Below are 21,030 nucleotides of genomic sequence, written 5' to 3'. Positions count from 1 at the left end.
TCTCTCCGTCTTTATTTTTCTTCTAACTCACTTTTATTTATTCCTCTCCGGCTTTATCTACCTCTTCTGTCTGTGTTTCTGCCTCAAAGGAAGGCGACACAAGGAGGTTTAATGGATATAAACAGGCTTTTACAAACAGCCTTGGAGGAAACCATAAAAGTACTCAGCGTTCTGAAATGACTCTTCTTCAAAAAAGAGAGGGTGCGCTAAGTGGGTTAATAAAGGCACCTGGATTTCAGAAGCAGCTCGTAGAAAACAAGTGAAAAAAGTGCATCTTCCTGCTAAAAAACATGACCTATATGACCACTGCGTATCTTAGCAGCAACAAACCGCGTACATGCAACACCCTGGGGATCTGCATAAACACTATTCCAGATTATGAGAAGTGGGTAAACAGTGTTTATACATGCATTCATCCTCTTCTACACCTGCAGGTCTGTTTATAGAGTATATACATGATTTAAAAAATAAAAGGATGACCAGAGGCAAAAATCGAACCTGCTGAATTTAGAAGCAAATGCAAAACTTTGAGGCTGTCCTCATCTGGAAAGAAATGTCAGTATTGGTTGTTCGTTCCTTGTTCTTGTGAATTATGACTGTTGTCGAAAGTAGAAGTGTCTTCCTTTGACACTGGAGTCTATGGTTCATGTCCTGTCTCTTCAGTTGTTGTTATCTTTTTAAAAAAGGGATCCATCACTGACCTAGGACTTTTTAAATCTAAGCTCAAGACCTTTTTATTTAGATTGGCTTTTAATATCTTGTAGCGCTGTGACATCATTCCTATGCTTTTTATGTACCTTTTTATGATTTTATGATATGTTGTGTTTTTATTCCTGTTATTTCTTGATGTTAATGTAAAGCACTTTGGGTACCTTTTAATTATTGTAAAGGGCTATACAAATAAATGTTGATAAATGTTGATTGATTGATTTCTGGCATGTCAGAAATTTTGGTCGGCTGTGTTGCTTTCCCACATGGCTGCTAATATCCATTATAAACTGTAAAGCTGTAGTCTTAAGATTGCTATAACCAAATTTGAACTGAACGTTGCATAACAGACAGACCATATAGTCTGCATCTTCCAGCCATCTGCAGCTCCATAGTATTCTTCTTTTCTTTTTATACGTTCTATTCATAGTAACATTTCACAAAGTAATGGGTGTTTATTGGTGTTTAATCAGGTTGATTGGAATTGTCACTGTACAAAATGAAGTGACCAACCACGGGATCCATGCTTATGTTCAGTGTGTGCAGCCACGTCGTGGGCCGTTTAACTGATTTGTACAGTGAGCATAAAAGTCACGGGTTCTGGCAGTGCAAAAAAAGCAGATTAAGATGCATAGTGTGAGTTTGAGAAAACTGAAATATGAATCATTTTTCTAACGGTGATTTGTATATTTTTTCAGAAGGCATTGACAAACAATGCAGGGAGATGTGCAGGGAGGCAGCAAGGAGAGCGATGATCCAGAAGCTGAAGAGAGACAAGTTCAACATGAAAACACAAGGAGGAAAATTTCACTAGAGACTGTAGCGTTGGCCTGAAGTGGATTCACCGCAGAGGTTGAGACAATAATCTGGAGAAGAGGTGTTGAAGAGCCGGGGAGGCAGGTTGATGAGTTGATGAGGGGCAGGTGAGCTTGATGAGCAGCCTGGAGCCAGAGCACAAGACCACGCCCACAGCAACACACACAGATCAAACATAAACAGAGAGAGAGAGACAGACAGACAAGGGGACACAGCAATAACACCACTGAGACAATGTTAAACAGTAACATTGCTGCAGTGATTTCACTGCAGGAATGAAGGAAACAGTAATACGAGTGTAATCTCAGTAAATCCAGAATATCACACATGTTCAATTTCTTAATTAAATGCATTTTGCTTTGCAGTTTCTTGTCTTTTTGTCTTCTGTGTCTTTATACTCACCTTTCTTTCTTTATTCGTGTCCCCCATCAGGGTTTATAGGTGCTTTTGAGACTTTAATAGACCTCAGCAGTCAGCCGGTGTTGGCCGTCAGCTGTGATCTCCAGAGACATGCGGAGCCGAGCAGCAGTTTCAGAGAATTAACTTTCTCAGAAGCAGTAATGGAGCCCGAGATCTATAGCTGCTGTGTGGAGTGCAACCATTATATTTTGTATTTGATAGGTATGAAATTAAAGATTGTATTGTGTGAATGTATGTGTGCTTGTGTGGGCAGCTCATATTATGGTCTTCATTGTTAATGTATTACAAGACGAGAGAGAGCGGTGAGTTTGCAATCTGTGCTGTATTTGATGTATGAAATGTATATTCTCCCTCAGTATACCTTGGAGTGTATGTGTGGAGTTTAACTGCTGTGGTTTAAATTATTTAGCTATTATGGTCTAAACAACATGCACACTGTGACAGACATATTCAAAGGCATTTAAAATGCAATACATTTAAACAGCTCCACGATCTACAACCTCCAAACATATGCTCTCTAAACAAGTTTATTATTACCTTCATGAAGGGGGGATTTATTGCAGGACTCCTTGGTCCGTGTTTCAAGACGGGTCGGGTGGGTTGCAGACATCGCCGCAGACCCCCGGCGCCTTTTACGTGGTCCGAGCCCCACCCTGGGGGCACGACGCGGTTGGGGTGCACTAAGGACGGTCCGCCCCGGTGACACTTTGTCCACGGCCCCGAGAAGCACCTTCGCCCTGAGCCTTTCCAAGGCGACCTAGAGCCGGTCGCGGCGCACCGCCTCGTATGCGGGACTCCCCAGCCACTGTGTGTCGCTCACACCCTCCAGCTGTCTGTTAATGAGGGTCTTTTGGCACAGAGAAGTACTCATATCGGTACTCGTATCGGTACTCGGTATCGCCGAGTACCCAAATGTAAGTACTTGTACTCGGTCTGAAAAAAAGTGGTATCCATTGTTGAGTGACGTCAGACGACTGCTTCTTCATGAGCTCACAAGTAGGAACTCCAATTTGAAGGCCGCGTTCCACTGTACTTTTCTAGTAGGAGGTCGGAAATTTTTGAGTTGCGAGCTTTCTGGAACGCAGCGTTAGGTACAGCGGTGCTTTGAGATACATGCTAACAATGGCAAGGCTAACATGCTGATTTTTAGCGGGTATAATGTTTACTGTGTTCACCATTCTGGTTTAGTATAGCTAAGGCTGTCACCAAGTGCAGCAGGATTCATCCTCTGTGGATCATGAATATCTGTACAAAATTGCACCAGTTGTTTCGATATTTCAGTCTGGACGACAGTGGTGGACCAACCGACTGACTGACAGACCTGAATTGCCATCCATAGAGTGAATACACTTGCAAGCATCTTCTAAAAACACTGAAGATAAAACAGCGACGGCGTTTGCAACACTGACTCCTCTTTATTCCTGTTTTTTCTTGTGCTTTAAAGTCATAATTTGAGACTATTTGTGTCGCACAATGACACAAATGAGTGTAAGTGGAGAGACGGAGGAAAGAGAAAAACACTTTGCAGAGCTGAGCGGCAAATGTGACATTTGGTATATTTAGACTGGCATCATCGGCTTCAGGAAGCTGTACAACGTGCAACACTAACAAGGTTGAACATCTCTTTAAAAGATGATGAGAATGTTAGAAAGTGTAACATTATGGTAGAAAACTCCGGTAATCTCCTCACAAACAGCCCTAATTGTTCTGAACAATGTTTTTAACCCTCCGCCTCCGTCCTCGTAGCTGCTCGTAGCTCGCCGTTCTTCTCCTGCACCTTCGCGGTTCTTCTGTCGCAGTGCGCTTCAGTTTCTCATCTTCTGTCTCTGTTTGAACTCTTTCTCTCTGTCTGTCTCCCGCACAAAACAAGCATCGTTATTACCCCCGCTGCTCCCACATGCCACGAATCTGCTGTAATTGAGACCTTGATCATCCCACACAAGACGATGCATGGATGGAAGACAGAGAGAGACAGACGAGGTCCAATTAGCATCTCTGCAGTAGCCTGACTCTCGGGAGCGCCAGGTGGTCCCAGGGATCTAATTTGAAGACGGCTTTGAGAACTCAAAAGTTATCTCAGTCTTTTATTGGAGAAGAATGCTCTCGCAGAAGAATGGTTTCCACATATTATTCATGCACTGAATAGCTGCACACCTGCCAATCATTGTGGTTATTACAAATCCTGTGCAGTCCCAATTTACAACCAGAATTATTATTAATTTCCGCTTCTTTTTCTAAACTACTGAATGCGTTTTTCTGCAGTTTTTTGTATACAAACTAAACTAACTAACAGTTAGGGCAAAATGTCAGCCTTCAGCTACCAGCTTTGCAAAACCAACAAAGTAGCAGAGGAGCCTCATTCAGCTGACATGTGATGCTCAGAATAGAAAAAATTGTGATATTTTCAGTAAATCTTACAAACTAAATGACAAAATATGTCCTTCGTCATTGTCCGATATCCCTATCGGCAAGACAACACAATTTGTTGTGCCTAACAAAAGACATTTCACAGTTTATTTTAATCTTTCATATGACAGTTTTCTGACCTGTGACTGTTATACGTAAGGTTTGGTTAGGTTTAGATGCAAAAAGCACTTGGTGATGGTTTGGGATATATGATGGTCAAGCTTAAAAAAGACCAATATTGACCGTTGGTACAAAACGGGATGCAAACAGCAGTGTCTTACCATCGATCTCTATAAACAGATTCTGCATTCACATGTAGAATCTGTAGGCAACGGGATAAGATGTAGGTATCAGAAGCGTTCTGGTTTCCTTTTGTATAGTCCGAGTAGTATTGAACAATCACGTTGGAGCAGGCTTTGGTTGAACGCAGGTGAACAGTCCGTGTGGAGAGCAAAAGAGGCAGAATGCACTCTTGGAACCCATCGGCAATCTTCTGACAATAAGTTAGCTTTTTTACTTGTGAAACAGTCCGGTCGTACACATCATCTCTCAACTCCAACTCCAGTCTCGTGTCTCATGTTGCTAATCAGACTGTAAACTAGAATGGCACTCGGAGTGCGCAGACCTCCGCCAAGCTGCCCGAGTACGATTGTCCCCCTCTCCGTGCAGCACCATCATCCAAGTGCATTTTTGTTTATGTTGAGATCAGCTGTACGTAGCGGAGCAGCGTACATCAACCGAGTATGATTTGGTTGAACTCAACTGTAATTTCACAGAGTTTAATGTGAAAAAACGCAGAATCTACAGTTGTTCCCTCCACCCCCCGCTCTCTCTCTGTCCCTTTCTCTGCAGGCAGAAGGAAAGAGGCAGGGTGACGCGTCATCAGTTACACTGTGCATGTCCTAAAGCCTGTGGTGTTAATGCACAGGCTGAGCGGAGTTATTAAAAAGAATTCCCGAAGCCGGATCATGATCCGGATCGCCACCGAAATCTATTGGATTGTTCATTGTGCCACACCCCACCCCTCCAAAAAATTCAATTGAAATCAATCACGGACTTTTGGAGTAATTCTCCAAACGGACAAACCCACAAACCAACTCCGGTGAAAACATAACAATGAGGTAACAACGAGCAGCACATGGAAGAGGAAGTCTCGGCCTGGCTATCTGCTGACTACACCAGAACCCCAGATATATAGCCCCTTACCCCCAGAGGCTTATCTGTCATCGGACTGATAGTCGATGGGTTCTGAGATTGCCTTACCATCCCTCTGATTCTGAGAGAAAAACAATCCTTATCCAGGTTTTCATCCACTGCTGTTATGCAAATATGAAGAGTTGGTTCCTAAAGATAAACAGCTGGTGGCGCCGCTGATTAACCATTGCACGAGAAAAAGACCCAACGAGATGCCAGAATTAAAAACAGCAGCAGTCAAACCACAAATAGTGGAAAACACAACATAGCAGTTAAAGAAATTTACCACAACCTGTCACATCTCAAAGGTGATTTTTTTGAGAATTAAGAGCGCCCCTTCCGCTATACACTAATGAAAAGCTCACCTCTGGTAGTGCAACTGTCTTGTTTCACCAAATAAAAACAACAAAAGGATTTCACATTTTCCAATTTGAAATGCGTATGATTCACTCAGGCTGCTGTTTGGCGGAAATGCGGCGCAGATCGAAAGATCATCTCAGTTTGTAGCTTTGATGTTCAAGTATAACAAGTAGTGTCTCACTACAGATCAAAGCCCAAGGTCGTGCCTCTCCCTCGAGTTGCGCCCGATCTCTTCCTCACGTCTTTTCTCGCTCTTATTATTCTGCAGAATGCATTCTCTGTGACAACAACTCACATTACTCTCAGACTTCAAGGTGTCTGAAGTTCATTTTATATTTTTCCAGAGGCACAAATGATTCACCTCTATTTTTTTTGTCCTCTCTTTTGCTCTCCTTTTCACCTTGAAGTACCAAAGAGAAGGAAACAACCGCCGCATTTTAAAATCGGATTCAACTTTGATTTCTCCCTCGTTCATCACGTGCTGAGTGGCCTCTTTTCCTGCCCTTTGTCTTCATGCTCTTAATCAGATTTCTCATCCAACAAATACGTCTTTCATTGACATTCACTCTGTTCACCTCAGAGCACCAGTGACCGCCCTCGTGTCCCCCTCTAACCAAAGCAGATCTCTCCTGTAACACAAAGAATGGACTCCAGTGATCTTCTATCTCTCATTGAAAGCCCTCTTCTCCTTCTCCTTGTCTGTCCTTTTTATTGGATGATGATAAAGAGGGAGACGGCAGAACAACAGGAGAGATACTGTTTGATAATCTCTCATAACCCTTAGAGGCCCTGACCTAGTAAAACAGCCCTCTCTGAACCAAGCCTATAATCTATACTTTGAATTTAACCTATAAGCTAAATCTCTCTCCTCTTTTAGTCCCCCTTTCTTTGTACATGAGAAGCTTCTGGGTCCCCAGCATGAAGACATGGCTCTCCTTCAGTCAGACACACAGCAGGCAGATCAGCTCAGCGATGCACGGAGGGGGTTGTAGCCCTCATCAACCTCCTCATCATCATCTTCTACTGTGGTTGACAGGATCAACCGCTAAAATTTGCTGAAATATGGCTGAATACACAATTTTCAATTGTTGCTAGCAACATCAGCTGTTTGCATTTGTCATTTGTGACCAACGTGAGCAAGCTTAGTTACATTTTGTTGACATCCACTGACTGCCGCTTCTCAAAATGTCAAAATCAGATCTGGCTCTCAGAGACAAACCATGAATTCACTCAGGCTAAGCTATAGCTGAATAAACCAGCTGACCCCTCAGGCATTCACGTTGTCCTTCTTTTTCACCCATGGCTGTTGTTGGCTGTTGGCCGACACGCTGATTCTTTCAACATGTCTTCTCTTAAACGGCACACAAAGTGTACTCCTGAGTCAGAGGAAGCAGCGTGTCCCAGCCGACTTGTCTTTCCCGCTGGCGCTGCCAGCCGCCAGAACTTAACGAGCAGACTGCTGAGACAAGTTTGGATGTGGTTAGGGAAGCATTTACCCTCCTGGTGCTTTATGCAACTAGGTCACCGAGCTAAAGACTGATATAGAGCTCCTTCAGTGAACAAGTCCGCTATTGATGCACTCTATGGGGACAGAGGTCTGACTGAATTCATCCAAATGCAGGAAAACAAACCATATAAAACCAAAACAGAGGAGTATTGTAGTTCATGCTCAAATCCTGATTAGAGTCTAAATATGAAACACTCTTTGCAGCAGTATGTTTGTATTTGGAGTTGGAAAAAGAAGTGACTTAACTTCCTCTTAGAGCCACTGGTTGAAATGTCCAAAAGACCCGACCTCTTTCCTAAAATACAAGAATATTGCTTCTCATTATGAACACCATAGTGGTGATTTTGAGAGTCATTATTCCATTATAGAGCTCAGCAGCACTGAAAGGAAGGGGTTAACAGAGAAACAGATTATATGCTGCTCAATATTCCTCTTTGTTAATCCCACGACAGATTCATATAGGCCTACATACGAAAGAAAGGAAATATTTTTGCTTCCAAGATGATGATGGTCTATAATAATTCCCCAAATTCAACCTAATATTTCTATCTCTCTAACATATTGAGGGTTATATGCATTGAGGCTATGCCAACTAATATCTAAGCATTATAGAAGTTTTGAAACTTTCAAAAAGCAATTTGCTGAAACTGAATGACTGAACATTCAATATGGCATTTTCTAATAAAGTTTAATTCAGACTGAGCTCTTTAAGACACTTAAGTCCCACGTCAGTCAGCACCTGTTTCACAAAAAGGAGGGAAAAAGCAAATTAATGTTTCTACGGCGGCTAATTAAAACGAAGTGTTGCAATAGACTTCGTGCCAGTTCATTAGCAATACCTTTTTCAAAATCCATGCAAGTGAAATACAGTCCCGACACTGCTGTATACTAATATCCTGGATCCTGGATTCTTCCTTTGAACCACCCAGATTTTGTACGGAGCTCCATTAGTTGTGTTTTGAGGAAAGCGGAGTGCTGAAGAGTCCTTGAGTAAAACAATAAACACTTCTCCATCTCAGGTTCTTTTAAGAGTGAAGAGCTTAATACATTAAAAATATATTAAGCCCTCCACTCCTCTCCACATTTACATATAACATGTATAATGAAGAACAAACGGCTTAGAAGGGCCAACAGAATGCAGGTGCAAAATGTGTGATAATGATACCTGAAGTGCACTTTATGGCATTTTAACCACACAGCAGGTAAAAATGCATGCAATATCAAGCATTGATATTAATGTTAATGCTAATTATTATGAGTGTATTGTCATAGCACATTATATCCTGTTTGAACTACTATGTTTATAAGGTGCCGTATGGTGATTATAGCGCATAAGAAACAATCCTAAAAGTTCAGTTTCTGTAAACATGGCTCAGAAATATTTTTATTTAACACATATGGGCACTGTAGTTTATAACATATTACTCAAACAGGAGCGCATTTGTTGGGGACTATTTCTAGTGCTGGATTAATCCACATTTGGTGTATTTACAGCAGCAGGACGGTGTGTGTGTGTGTGGGAATGATAAAGTGTCTGTGTTCATTGAAATGAAGGAACACCCAGCGTAACAGTGTGGCTCATTGATGCAATTTTAATATTTTTTGGACAACAATGGAGCTCTAGAGGAATAAGATATATCAGGCTTTGGATACACATACACAGTTTTCCAGATTATTTTTGGTAATGAAGGTAATAAAAAATACATGTGAACGAGAGACCGTCTTGGAATGGGATTTCACCAACCACGATGCCAAATCGGGCCAGGAGTATGAAGTCGGGTTTGTGGCGGCAGTGGCCCCTTCCTCACTTCCTACCCTCCACCACACCTATCTTCAAACCCTGCCTTCATTTTGATCTTAAAGCTGAAGTAGGCGAGATTGGATTAAATATGATTAAAAAACGGTCGCTATATCGTGACAGTAGTACATGAAACAGGTAACCTGACAAAAAAATCATGTGTCCTCTGTGTCCTCCGGTGCTCCTAACGGCATCTGCAAGATTTCACAGACCGGAGGAAAACAAGCAGTAAGAGCTGATCTGAGGTCTGCTGTCCAGCTGCCGTCTATGAGAGCCGGCTGTCAATCACTCTGAACTCCGACCAAACGGTCAAACTAGGCAGCGCTGATCAAATATGAATCAATATTCTGTTATGTTAATGCCTATTTCTCTCCTCAGATGTTCTCAGAATCATCTTGTAGTGCACGGTTTAGCTGGAAAATGAGAACGTTTGTGACGCGGCAGCCATTGTGAAATCTGGTGAAGGAACGCCAAGTTCCGGTCACATGACCGGAGCACAGCCAATAGGAACGCTCTCTCAATGAAATGACCTGTGATTGGTCAAAGTCTCCCGTCACAGATTAGATTTTTTAAAGCCTGAAAACAGAGCCATGAGGAGGAGCAGAAGTCTAGTTATCTCTCAGAACACTTGAATTACAATATGCTGAAAGGTTATTATGGAATTGTTGCCCAATGATGCCAAAAATATACTGCCTACTGACACTTTAACTACACACCTGTAAAGTTTCGTTACTGCAACTTGCATGGTTGCGACGCTTTTGTGTGGACAAAATCTGTAAAGAGACAGACGGGACAAAAATATAAACACCTGGCAAAGTACTCAGAACCTCCTCTGTGGTAGTTCCTGTGTTTTCAGGACCACATTTCGCCCTGCCACACAATTCAGTTTTAGATCATTACACTTTGTACTGAAGAAGCAAGACAATATCTAAATGGCATTTCATGTTGCTTCCAGCGGAATTACTTTTGTTTGCAGACAGTAACGTAGTTATAGTGTGATTGTTGACTGTTACAGTAACAGTTACAAAACTTATTACATGTAATTCATCACAGCGTGTATCTCACGAACAAGTGAGAGATTGTTCTTGCTGTGTTGACGTTTGAAAGTGCTGACCGAAGCAGCCAGACTTTTCACTAAATTAAATAGAGAAAATAACAACTTGTCAGCGTCCTAAGCAGGAGCTCTTTATTGATTTCCATGGCTCATGTTTCAGCCTCATTACTCATAGAGCTACAGTAAAAACCAGCCGGAGCAGGGAACTTCAGAGGAGATGTTGCTGCCCACGTGAAATTGCCAAAATCACCAGAGGAAAGTACCAAATGCCAAACCCTAATTGAGAGCCAATCACATTCAATTACAAAGGGTTTCCGTACAGCGCGATGTTGCTGCTGTGAATGCCACTAATGGCAGGAGTGCTGCCCACTCGCGCCCACTCACAATATGTTATCTTGCCATTTTTTACACAGAGTGGTGGGGTGAGAGACAAGACGGAGAGATAAAAATGCCAGCAGAAACCGCCGAGGACCAATGCCAAGTACAGTCTCTCTCTGTCTCAGGCAGATTCCCACCATCATAGTTTGGGCTCATTTCAGTTTATTTGGCTTGTGAAAGTAAAAATGTTGGAGATTTCTGGGACAAATGGAGATGGGGAGCAATGCTGGATTTTTTTTGCAGAATTTGCCTGATGGCTGATGACATGGTAAAACCAAATCAGTTAGTGCCTTCATGTGTGGCCATCTGTTTGAATCACCTGCTGATGTTGCGAGACAACATTAAGCAAATGCCTAAAAACGACATCAGGAGCAAACGTGGAAGTTGTTTGATATTGTCATAGAGCCACAAAGTACCACAGTGCACAGGGAAGAGGTTAAGGTGAATGGAAAGTTAGATTGTGACATGGTAGACCGTGGCTGGTTTGACGGAGAGACTGGAAGACTGGAGAGAGAGAGTGCCTAAACATGTCTTTACTTTATCTTTAGTGTGTTTGTCACATGTAGTGAAACACACACATCACATTATGTTCACTCTAAACAGTCTTCCTCCGTTTGCAATTGTCGAGGGTGTGATGCGGCTCAGTGCTCGGGAGAGTTTGCTTGTTGAATGAATCATTTTGAATGTGAAATGAATTATGGACAAATGAAAGAATAGTGTTAACATGCAATGTTTAAGTGCTTTATAAATAATGTTAAACTATCAAAACGCTCAATATACAGAGAAATACACAAGATGCAGATTACAATATGGGACCTTTAAGAGATAAATTGTTTGTTTTGGTTTTGTTTTTAGCGGCGGAGATTAGGTAGGCACAGTTTTGTTCTATTAATTCCATTTATTTTGGCATAACCACTTTGTCCTGTAAGCCCACATTGAGAAAAATCTTTGTGTAATGGCCCAATATATATACTGCACATTTTTGTCAAATTCACCTCTACTTCTTTTGTTTTGCCATTCTGTGGTTGTCAAGGGGGAACAAACAAATAAATAAAGTCAATACAAACTCATGCTGTACAACCAACCTTTGTTTAAACCTACAGAACTTTACTCTAAATTCTATAGTCCAGCTGGATTTTTGAGAAACATAACACCATGCTCAATGGAATATTTTCATTTGATGGAATAGGAGCAGCCATAAAAAAAATGCGGAGTCTTGAGTTTAAATATTTCACTCAGGGTAAACATCATGTAGCTTCAGTGAAGAGCTGGAACAAGACGATACACAACCTAAATGATTTATGTGGATGTTCAAATATTGACGATACAATGAGATTTGACCTTCCAGTGGTATACAAACTGCCTGCTAGACAGCTGTGTGGTTTCCAGCAGAGTGTGCAATATGGAAATTATACATTAATTACCTATTTCCTTCCACTTAAAAAGAAGGTCGTCTGTTTTTTTTAGACCGGCAATTGTGGCAAATACCACACAACACCAGTCATGCTGGTTGGTTACATGTTGGATGCTTATAATCTCACGTTGCCCTGTCATTTCACTGAGATACAAATAACAACCTTACCTCCTGCAACACTCTGAGGCTATTCAAGGTGAGGGGAGCACTGAAACTTTAATGAATGAATGGTATAACATGCAGTGCTATCTTGTTTAGTGCTGAGACATACTTGTTATCAGGTTGTGAATAAATCACTTGGGCACAAAGCCATTCAAGGTGAGAGCAGGTGCAGGGGAAGAAGTAGGAAGTATAAGACTGAAACTTTGCTTTTAAAAACCTCACACCATCTGATCTGATGCACCGACTCTCAGCTGTGAACACACTCCCAGTGAGACACGCAACATAGACAGCGAGCTCACACCTTTGCTGCCTCTGAGACTCCAACACATATAGGGACTGAATAAATGGATGAAACAACAAAGGGGAACAGACAGACCTCCTTTGGAAAAGTTGTGTTTGATATTGGTGAAGCGGCGTGCCTCTGCACTCGTAAGCAGGAAGCTCAACAAAATGAGCAACAAAATGTAATCTGGGAGAAGATGAGACCGCTTGAGTTGATGCACCAACACACACTCTCACAATGAAACACAACAGCACAGCGAGGCAGCTAACAGCTCTTCGGGGAGTTATGGACAGGTTGTCTCCATTGTGTCTGTGACATACACATATGTCTCATAATGTATCTCATTCTGTTTCATGGTGTTATGCTGGGATTGCTGCAGCAGCATAAATCAAGAAAACACAAAAAGCTCTTGTTGCATGATTGAAGAGTAAATGCACAGTTTTAACTGGAGACCTAGCAAGACACGTTTAGAAGAAGTTACCAGGATAATAACTGGTGTTCACTTCACTTTGTGGTCCATCCAATGGTAATTAGTGTTGCAGCAGTAATTGAAAATACAACAGAAGACATGCAGTCTTGCAATCATTACAAAGCTGCTTTTTGACCAGCCTGGTCGCATGAAAAGGCTTGTGAAGGACACGAAAATGCGCAACGGGAAAGCGTGTAATAACACCACCGTTCTTGCTTTAGGCGTGCCATTTGTACGTCATGTAGTCTGTACTGACTGCAATGTAAATGCTCTAATATAAACCCAAAATACAAGTATGCACCTGAAAATCAGCATAATAGGTCCTATTTAACGATAGTATTAATGATGGGCGAACGAGGCTTTCTTCCTGTGTGTGCCATTAAAGATTGGGACCGAAGCACTGGCACACCTCACAGTTTCAATCCCATATGTCTGCAATAAAAGTCCAGAAAAAGGCTGCATGTTCTTTTTAATCTACTAATGTTCTTGTTCATTTATTATGCAGTAAATGTATACATTATTACTCTATCAATATGCTGCGATAAAATAAAGGCATTTATGTTTATGAATTAATTTACCTCACCTTTTGGTGGTAGCCAATAGGCACTATGCCCACTTTGGGCTCATGCATTTTTCTTGATTGTGTAAAGGGGCAAAGTGAAAGGGATGAAATATGGAAAAAGGTTTTTTTTTTCACAGGTTTTTATTCAAAAATAATATTTTCTCCGCTGTTCTGCTTCAGGCGGCTTCTTGGCTGACAAACTTAACCAGAAAGGTGTAGGCAGAGAATAATCAGTCTGTGGATCAGACAGAACAAAGACTGTAAAAGCTAGGGGCGGATGCAAAGTAGACAATTTGGCAAAGTATGGGTTGAAATGGGCTGGTATATACACTGCCAGTGAAACCACTGTATTACACTGTGACAACATCATACCATAATTGCCATGTGCAGAAATTGTAACATTAGCATACAAAACAATTGAACATAATCCAGGATTTTGCAGAACTGACTGACGTCTGCTGATAGTGTTGCATTGAGCCTTTAATGAAATCCCCACTGATAATGAAAAGCCCACTGACTTTAGCCAACAGCAAGTCCACAGAATGAATACTGAAGAATTTCTCTTTGCCAAATGACCCGAGGAAGTCGTTTGAAAGAATGGTAATCATCAAATTCACAATGTGAATTTTGACCTGATTTTATTATCATTGCTAATTACTGTTCAGCAAAGCACATGGCCATGTCCAAATGTGAATAAATCTGCAGAGGTCGCTGGCTGGTAACATTTGAGTCAAATTTGTTGCATTTCATGAAAAATTCAGTCCGTCATAGTGTGCATGCAACGTCTTAATTGACAGTTCTTGTACACATGATCTCATATTTCTATCTCTCAAATGTATATTATCTGGCATTATAATAATGTGAAGCATGTTGTATTAATGTCTGACGCTTGACGCAGTTAAAACGTCTGTGTCGATTTTTTATGACGGCGCAGTCAAACCACACTTCCTCGTGTTTTGTCCAGATGGCTTCAGATTTCCATTCAACCGCTCCAAACACAGCAGGTGTGAAAGCACCTTCATTCTCCAGTGTAAGGGATTACCCACACAAAGAAAACATGTCTGCTCATTGAAAAGGCCCTGCGGATTGTTGTTCTGCTTCCAATCTCATTTCCCCTTATTGATGCAGAGACTGGTGGTGCAGGCGGGAAGTATTTCGTTATCAAAAATAGTTTTTTTATTGTGGCACAGGAAGACTATAGCTTTGTTTGAAAATAGGACAACCCTTTCCACAAAAACACTCTTAACCAGCAGTGGGATGGCTAAAAAAACAAACAATGGAATACAATTCTGGTAAATCGTGCAATTACACGGTTTTACATCAACTGAGGATTGGAGTCCTGAACCAAAACAAAAACCTAAAAACCACCTTCTCCTCCCAGTGTGCTGCTGTCAGTCAGGATTCAGGTCATTCTCAAAATGCAAAAGCCTCAAATGCACACACACACATACAGACAAATACATACAATTATTAACTCAAGTGTGGGGACAGCTCATCATGCTCTTCACCCGGGTCACAAACACATACAATAGACAAAAACACAGTTCAGAAGGTTGAAAGTTTCAGTCCAAACGCCGCTAAGTTTCCTTTTTGCCAAGAGCAGTTTGTACAACAGTGTTTCATGAGAACAGGCAAGTTACAATCTTCCCTGCAAACGTTGTTTTGTTGGTCAAATATTCATAACATTTTAAAGTACAGAAAGTTTAGGGTGGTAAAAAAAAGTTGCACATGGATTTAAAGGATCTGTTTGTAAGAATCAGAAATGTCTTGTTAACAGCGACACCTGTGGGCGTTAAGTCAACGATAGTCAGCGTCCTGTTGCTCGCACTTGTGCTCGCTCTACATAGACATGAACGAGCATCGCTCAAAACAGTGAGGCGACACACGTCAGCTAAAAGCACAATATCACTCTATATTTCAGCTGCTTGGCAGTAATGTTAGCTGACCAGACCAAGGTCTCTCCATGAATCACTGCTGATCCTAGTGTTGGCTTTTCCTGCTTCAGCCTCACGACCGCGGCCGGAGGGAACAGGGGGGACACCGGAGTTTTGGTCGGAGACGATAACGTTTCTCTCTGCTGAGCCCCGTCACTTCACAAGACACGGGAAACCTCTGTTGGTCTGGAGGAGCTGCAGCAGTTATTTCTGCACATATGTCCACTCACTAGATATTCTCAGAGCTAAACTAACTCTTCTGCAGTGTGTAGTGTGTGCGCATGCACGTGAGAGTGGAGCGAAAGAGCGAGAACAAGCGTGGAGTGTGAGTGAAGTCAAGCAGGCAGAGGAGCAGAGGAGCAGAGTACAGCAGAGACTCCAGCCCTGGAGACCAAAGCTACGGTCTCCCCCGCGTCTGTTTAACAGACGGGCTTCACTAGATAGAACTTTGCGGTTTTGGTGCTTCCGTGTAATTTGTGTTGGAGTCAGTGTAGCCACACGCGAGCGCGCATGGGACACCGACCCGCAATGATTTATACGTGTAAGAAGTTACAAACAGTCTCTTTAAATTAAATCATATTTCCAAGGACAGAGCACTCCTTCAGTAGTCTGATGAAGAAAGGCCTGTATGATTGAAGCGCCTCCATCTGTTTGAAATTTCAATTAAAGTTCAACTTCCTGTATTAAAATAAATAAACCAAATATGAAAACACTGTACTGGAATGGACCAAGGGGAGTTTACAGGAGCCAGTGATGTGTTGTCTGTCCTCCAGGTGCCGGCAGTGATGTAGGCCAGTTTATCGACTGACTGACGAACTGAGTAACTCGCTGACTGGCTTTCAACTGGCTCACAGTTCATCATCAGTGTGACTGGCAGGGTGTCTGTCTGGCCGACTGTGTGGCCAGCACACTGAGCCACAGTCTGTCAGTTTGACTGAATGGCTGGCTCGGTGGTGGAGGTGAACAAACTGTAGCCCACACACACTCACACACACACACAGACACACACTGACCGTAAATGAAGCTGTCTGGCTGGTTGATAAAACAATGATGATTTGGGCACTGTTTTATAGTTTGTGAAAAATGCCAATTGCAGGTTTGCACTGCCCAGGATGCCATTTATAATCTGGTTATATTATGTAAAAACAGTTTAAAAACCCAAAGAGACTCAGATTATTCATGATAAAAGCTGCAAATCCTCCATTCACGGTAAACTGGAAAATGTTGGCTTCTTATTCAAAAAAACTAATTTTACAAAATGTAATTAGATTACTGGTGATTACTGTCGCTGATTTAATGTGTTGTTTTGACTAACAGATTCCTAAACTAATCATTTCATCACGGCTGATGATGATAATACAGATGATGGGAGAGGAAATTTGGTCAGCGCAGTAGCATAAGGAATAACCAGATTCAGCGGGTAAAAGGGTAAGTAGAACATATAAGCATGTAGAATAATGCAGTGGCTAAGGCTTCACTCTTTGAATATTATGTTGTAGATTTGTTTTGTTATTCTCTTGTTATGATTTAATTCATTGTATCATGTTTTTGTTTTGTTTTTTATTTCAGAGTCTGATAAAGTGACTCCCTATGGTATCAGTGTCCATTACATTATTTCTCTGTACAATAAAGCTTCCTTTTTGGGCACAAAACGTTGCACATTCACTCTCTCAAGAACAACTATATCAAGTCTTTTAGCAAAATAAACTGGGCTCCAATGCTTTGCTGCAAATGTGTCGATGAGTCCTGGCTGAGTTTATTCCTCCGGGTTATTAAGCAGGTGTAACCTTCTGGGAAAACCAGGTGTTACTAAAACATTTAGGGCTATTTCCCCTCACTGAGAATTCCTTTTATTTAATAAATAACCACATTCTAATTTATTATTATTAATTATTTTATTTAATTTTTTTAGAGAAGTTAAACTATATTAGAGTCAGTAAAGAGCTCCATCAACTAGTGAAGAGACCTTGATAACATCTGAGAGCCTCGTTTTATTCTGTTCTGTTCTTGGTGAGTTACAAACATTAAAGTAGCACATGGCATTCATGGGTTAAGCATTGAAAAGTTGTATTATATGTAGATATTGATCAAATTAAAGGGACTGGTCTAATGCTTTGTGAACTAGCATAGTTTTAGTAGTAGATGTTTTTCCACTGAGTTGTGTTGTAAAGTTCTAGTTTGTATTTCTTTGGTGATTGAAGGAATATTTGTGTGTAATATGTTTAAACTGTAGGTTGTTTGCATAATAATCTACAACTCAAATGGTTTCACAATTATTAAATATTCATATTAATAGTGTTGTTTATGCTTTACTATTCAGTGGTTTATAATAATAATAGTGACATATATATTATGATGCAAGTTAATATTATGATGCAACAGTTATCCTACATTCATGGGTTAAGCATCGAAAAGTTGTATTATATGTTGATATTGATCAAATTAAACTGTACAGTTAAGAGCTTGGATAGATTTGCATGTGTTGCTATATAAACTGTGTTATGTTACACAGGCTAGGTTTTCTGGATACCCGTGAACTCTGGATTTGGATTGGAATCTCTCCCTGACGACGTAGATGGCGAGCAACCTGTGCTGAGCACCTGGATTGAGGAGCGCTTTCAACTTTCATCTGCCTTGTTGTCAGTTTGTTAGGACTGTGAGGATGGACCTCAAAAGACATTTGGATCTGAACATTTTTTTTTTTGTGGGATTACTTTTTTTTTTTTTGGGTGCACCCAGTTCTAATTTTAAACAGAACAAAACTGAATGCCGGCCGTATTAGTAAATTTATTCTGTGTGTCAATACAATCGTTTTCCTCTAAATTTACCCTCTATGTTCTGCTTTCTCATTGTGGTGTTTTATTATTATAGTGGTCCAGTGTACATTTACCCTCCAAGGAAAGGGTTAGAGTAAATGCTCTAGTCCCTGGATAGATAAGGAGATTTTAGAAGGCATTAAATTAAGAAATGAGGCAATGTTTTCAATCAGTAAATCACAGGAGGATGCTGATGAAAAAAAGCCATAGTATAGTATGTCGAAAAATTTCATGAAAAAAAGTCATAATATAGTATGTTGAAAAAATGTATCAAAAAGTTCAAAGTACAGTATGTCAAAACATTTTATGAAAAAAGTCATAATTTGTTATGTCGAAAAATGTAATAAAAGAAGATAGAAGTGTAGTATTTTGAAAAATGTTATCAAAAAAAGTCAGTATAGTATGTTTAAACATTTTCTGAAAAAGGTCATAGTATAGCATGTCGAAAAATGTCATGAAAAAAAGTCATAGTATAGTATGTTTAAACATTTTCTGAAAAAAGTCATAGAACAGTGTCGAAAAAATATTTGAAAAGTCATAGTATAGTATTTCGAAAAATTTCATGAAAAAAGTCATAGTATTGTATGTTGAAAAATTTCATCAGAAAATGTCATAGTATAGTATGTCGAAAGATTTCATGAAAAAAAGTCATAGTATAGTATGTTGAAAAATTTCATTAAAAAAAGTCATACATTGTCGAAAAAATGTATGAAATAAAGTCATAGTATAATATGTCGAAAGATTTCATGAAAAAAAGTCATAGTATAGTATGTCGAAAGATTTCATGAAAAAAAGTCGGAATATAGTATGTCGAAAAATTTCATGAAAAAATATTTGAAGAAAAGGTCATAGTATAGTTTGTCGAAAAAATATTTGAAAAAAAGGTCATAGTATAGTATGTCGAAAAATTTCATGAAATAGTCAGTATAAAAATTTTATGTATGTTGAAAAATTTCATCAGAAAATGTCAGTATAGTATGTCAAAAAATGTCATGAAAAAAAGTCAGAACAGTATGTCGAAAAATTTCATGAAAAAAGTCATAGTATAGTATGTTGAAAAATTTCATGAAAAAAAGTCATACATTGTCGAAAAAATGTATGAAATAAAGTTATAGTATAGTATGTCGAAAAATTTCATGAAAAAAAGTCATAGTATAGTATGTCGAAAGATTTCATGAAAAAAAGTCGTAATATAGTATGTCGAAAAATTTCATGAAAAAATATTTGAAAAAAGGTCATAGTAGTTTGTCGAAAAAATATTTGAAAAAAAGGTCATAGTATAGTTTGTCGAAAAATTTCATGAAATAGTCAGTATAAAAATTTTATGTATATTGAAAAATTTCATCAGAAAATGTCAGTATAGTATGTCAAAAAATTTCATGTGGAAAAAAAGTCAGTATAGTATGTTGATAAATCAATGAAAAAAAACGTCATAGTATAGTATGTCGAAAAATTTCATAAAAAAACGTCATAGTATAGTATGTCGAAAAATTTCATAAAAAAACGTCATAGTATAGTATGTTGAAAAATTTCATGCGGAAAAAAAGTCATAGCATAGTATGTTGATAAATCAATGAAAAAAACCGTCATAGTATAGTATGTCGAAAAATTTCATAAAAAAACGTCATAGTATAGTATGTCGAAAAATTTCATAAAAAAACGTGATAGTATAGTATGTCGAAAAATTTCATGCGGAAAAAAAGTCATAGTATAGTATGTCGAAAAATTTCATGCGGAAAAAAAGTCATAGCATAGTATGTTGATAAATCAATGAAAAAAAACGTCATAGTATAGTATGTCGAAAAATTTCATGCGGAAAAAAAGTCATAGTATAGTATGTCGAAAAATTTCATGCGGAAAAAAAGTCATAGTATAGTATATCGAAAAATTTCATGAAAAAAAACGTCATAGTATAGTATGTCGAAAAATTTCATGCGGAAAAAAAGTCATAGTATAGTATATCGAAAAATTTCATGAAAAAAAGTCATAGTATAGTATGTCGAAAGATTTCATGAAAAAAAGTCATAGTATAGTATGTCGAAAAATTTCATGAAAAAAGTCATAGTTTGCTATGACTTTTTTTCATGTAATTTTTCGACATACTATATTATGACTATTTTTTCTTGACATTTTTCGACATACATGTCTTTTTTTCAACATACTATACTAAGATTTTTTTTCATAATATTTTTCGACATACTATACTATCACTATACTTCCTTGTACATGTATAGGTGATGCAGAAAGGTAAACACTGAATTTAAATACAATCAATTGTTATTGCTGAAGAATGCCACTATATAAACATATTTTTTATCATTGAAAAGCTTGGAAAGGTCCATTTTTCCTTTATCCATCTAGTCTTCACTACGATGTTATAGGCAACCAGCGGAGACTTTAGAAAAACAATGCGGTTGCCTGCTGCTCGTCAAGAAATAGTTGCAGCATTGCATTCATGGACGTTTCATTCTCTTTTCCAAAGAGATTCACACCTGGAAGCTCACTGGTACAACCACAGTCTGATCCTTTGGCCACTGAGCAGCTCAGTTGGGGAGTAAGTGCCTTGCTCAAGGGCACCTCAGTGGACGTAATGAGGGAGGGGCAAGCACCACTCTTTCACTTCTACCACCAAGATTTATCTTGCTGGTTTGGGGAGCGTAGCAGCACCTTCCAGACACAATCTTGCATATGAGGATACCATTTATCTGTTATCTGGCATTTTATTACATGTATATGTAATATGTGATAA

The sequence above is a fragment of the Sebastes umbrosus genome, chromosome 17, assembly GCF_015220745.1.
Source record: "Sebastes umbrosus isolate fSebUmb1 chromosome 17, fSebUmb1.pri, whole genome shotgun sequence".
NCBI lineage: Eukaryota > Metazoa > Chordata > Actinopteri > Perciformes > Sebastidae > Sebastes > Sebastes umbrosus.
The sequence above is the reverse complement of the archived record's forward strand: the minus strand, read 5'-3'. Positions refer to the sequence as shown.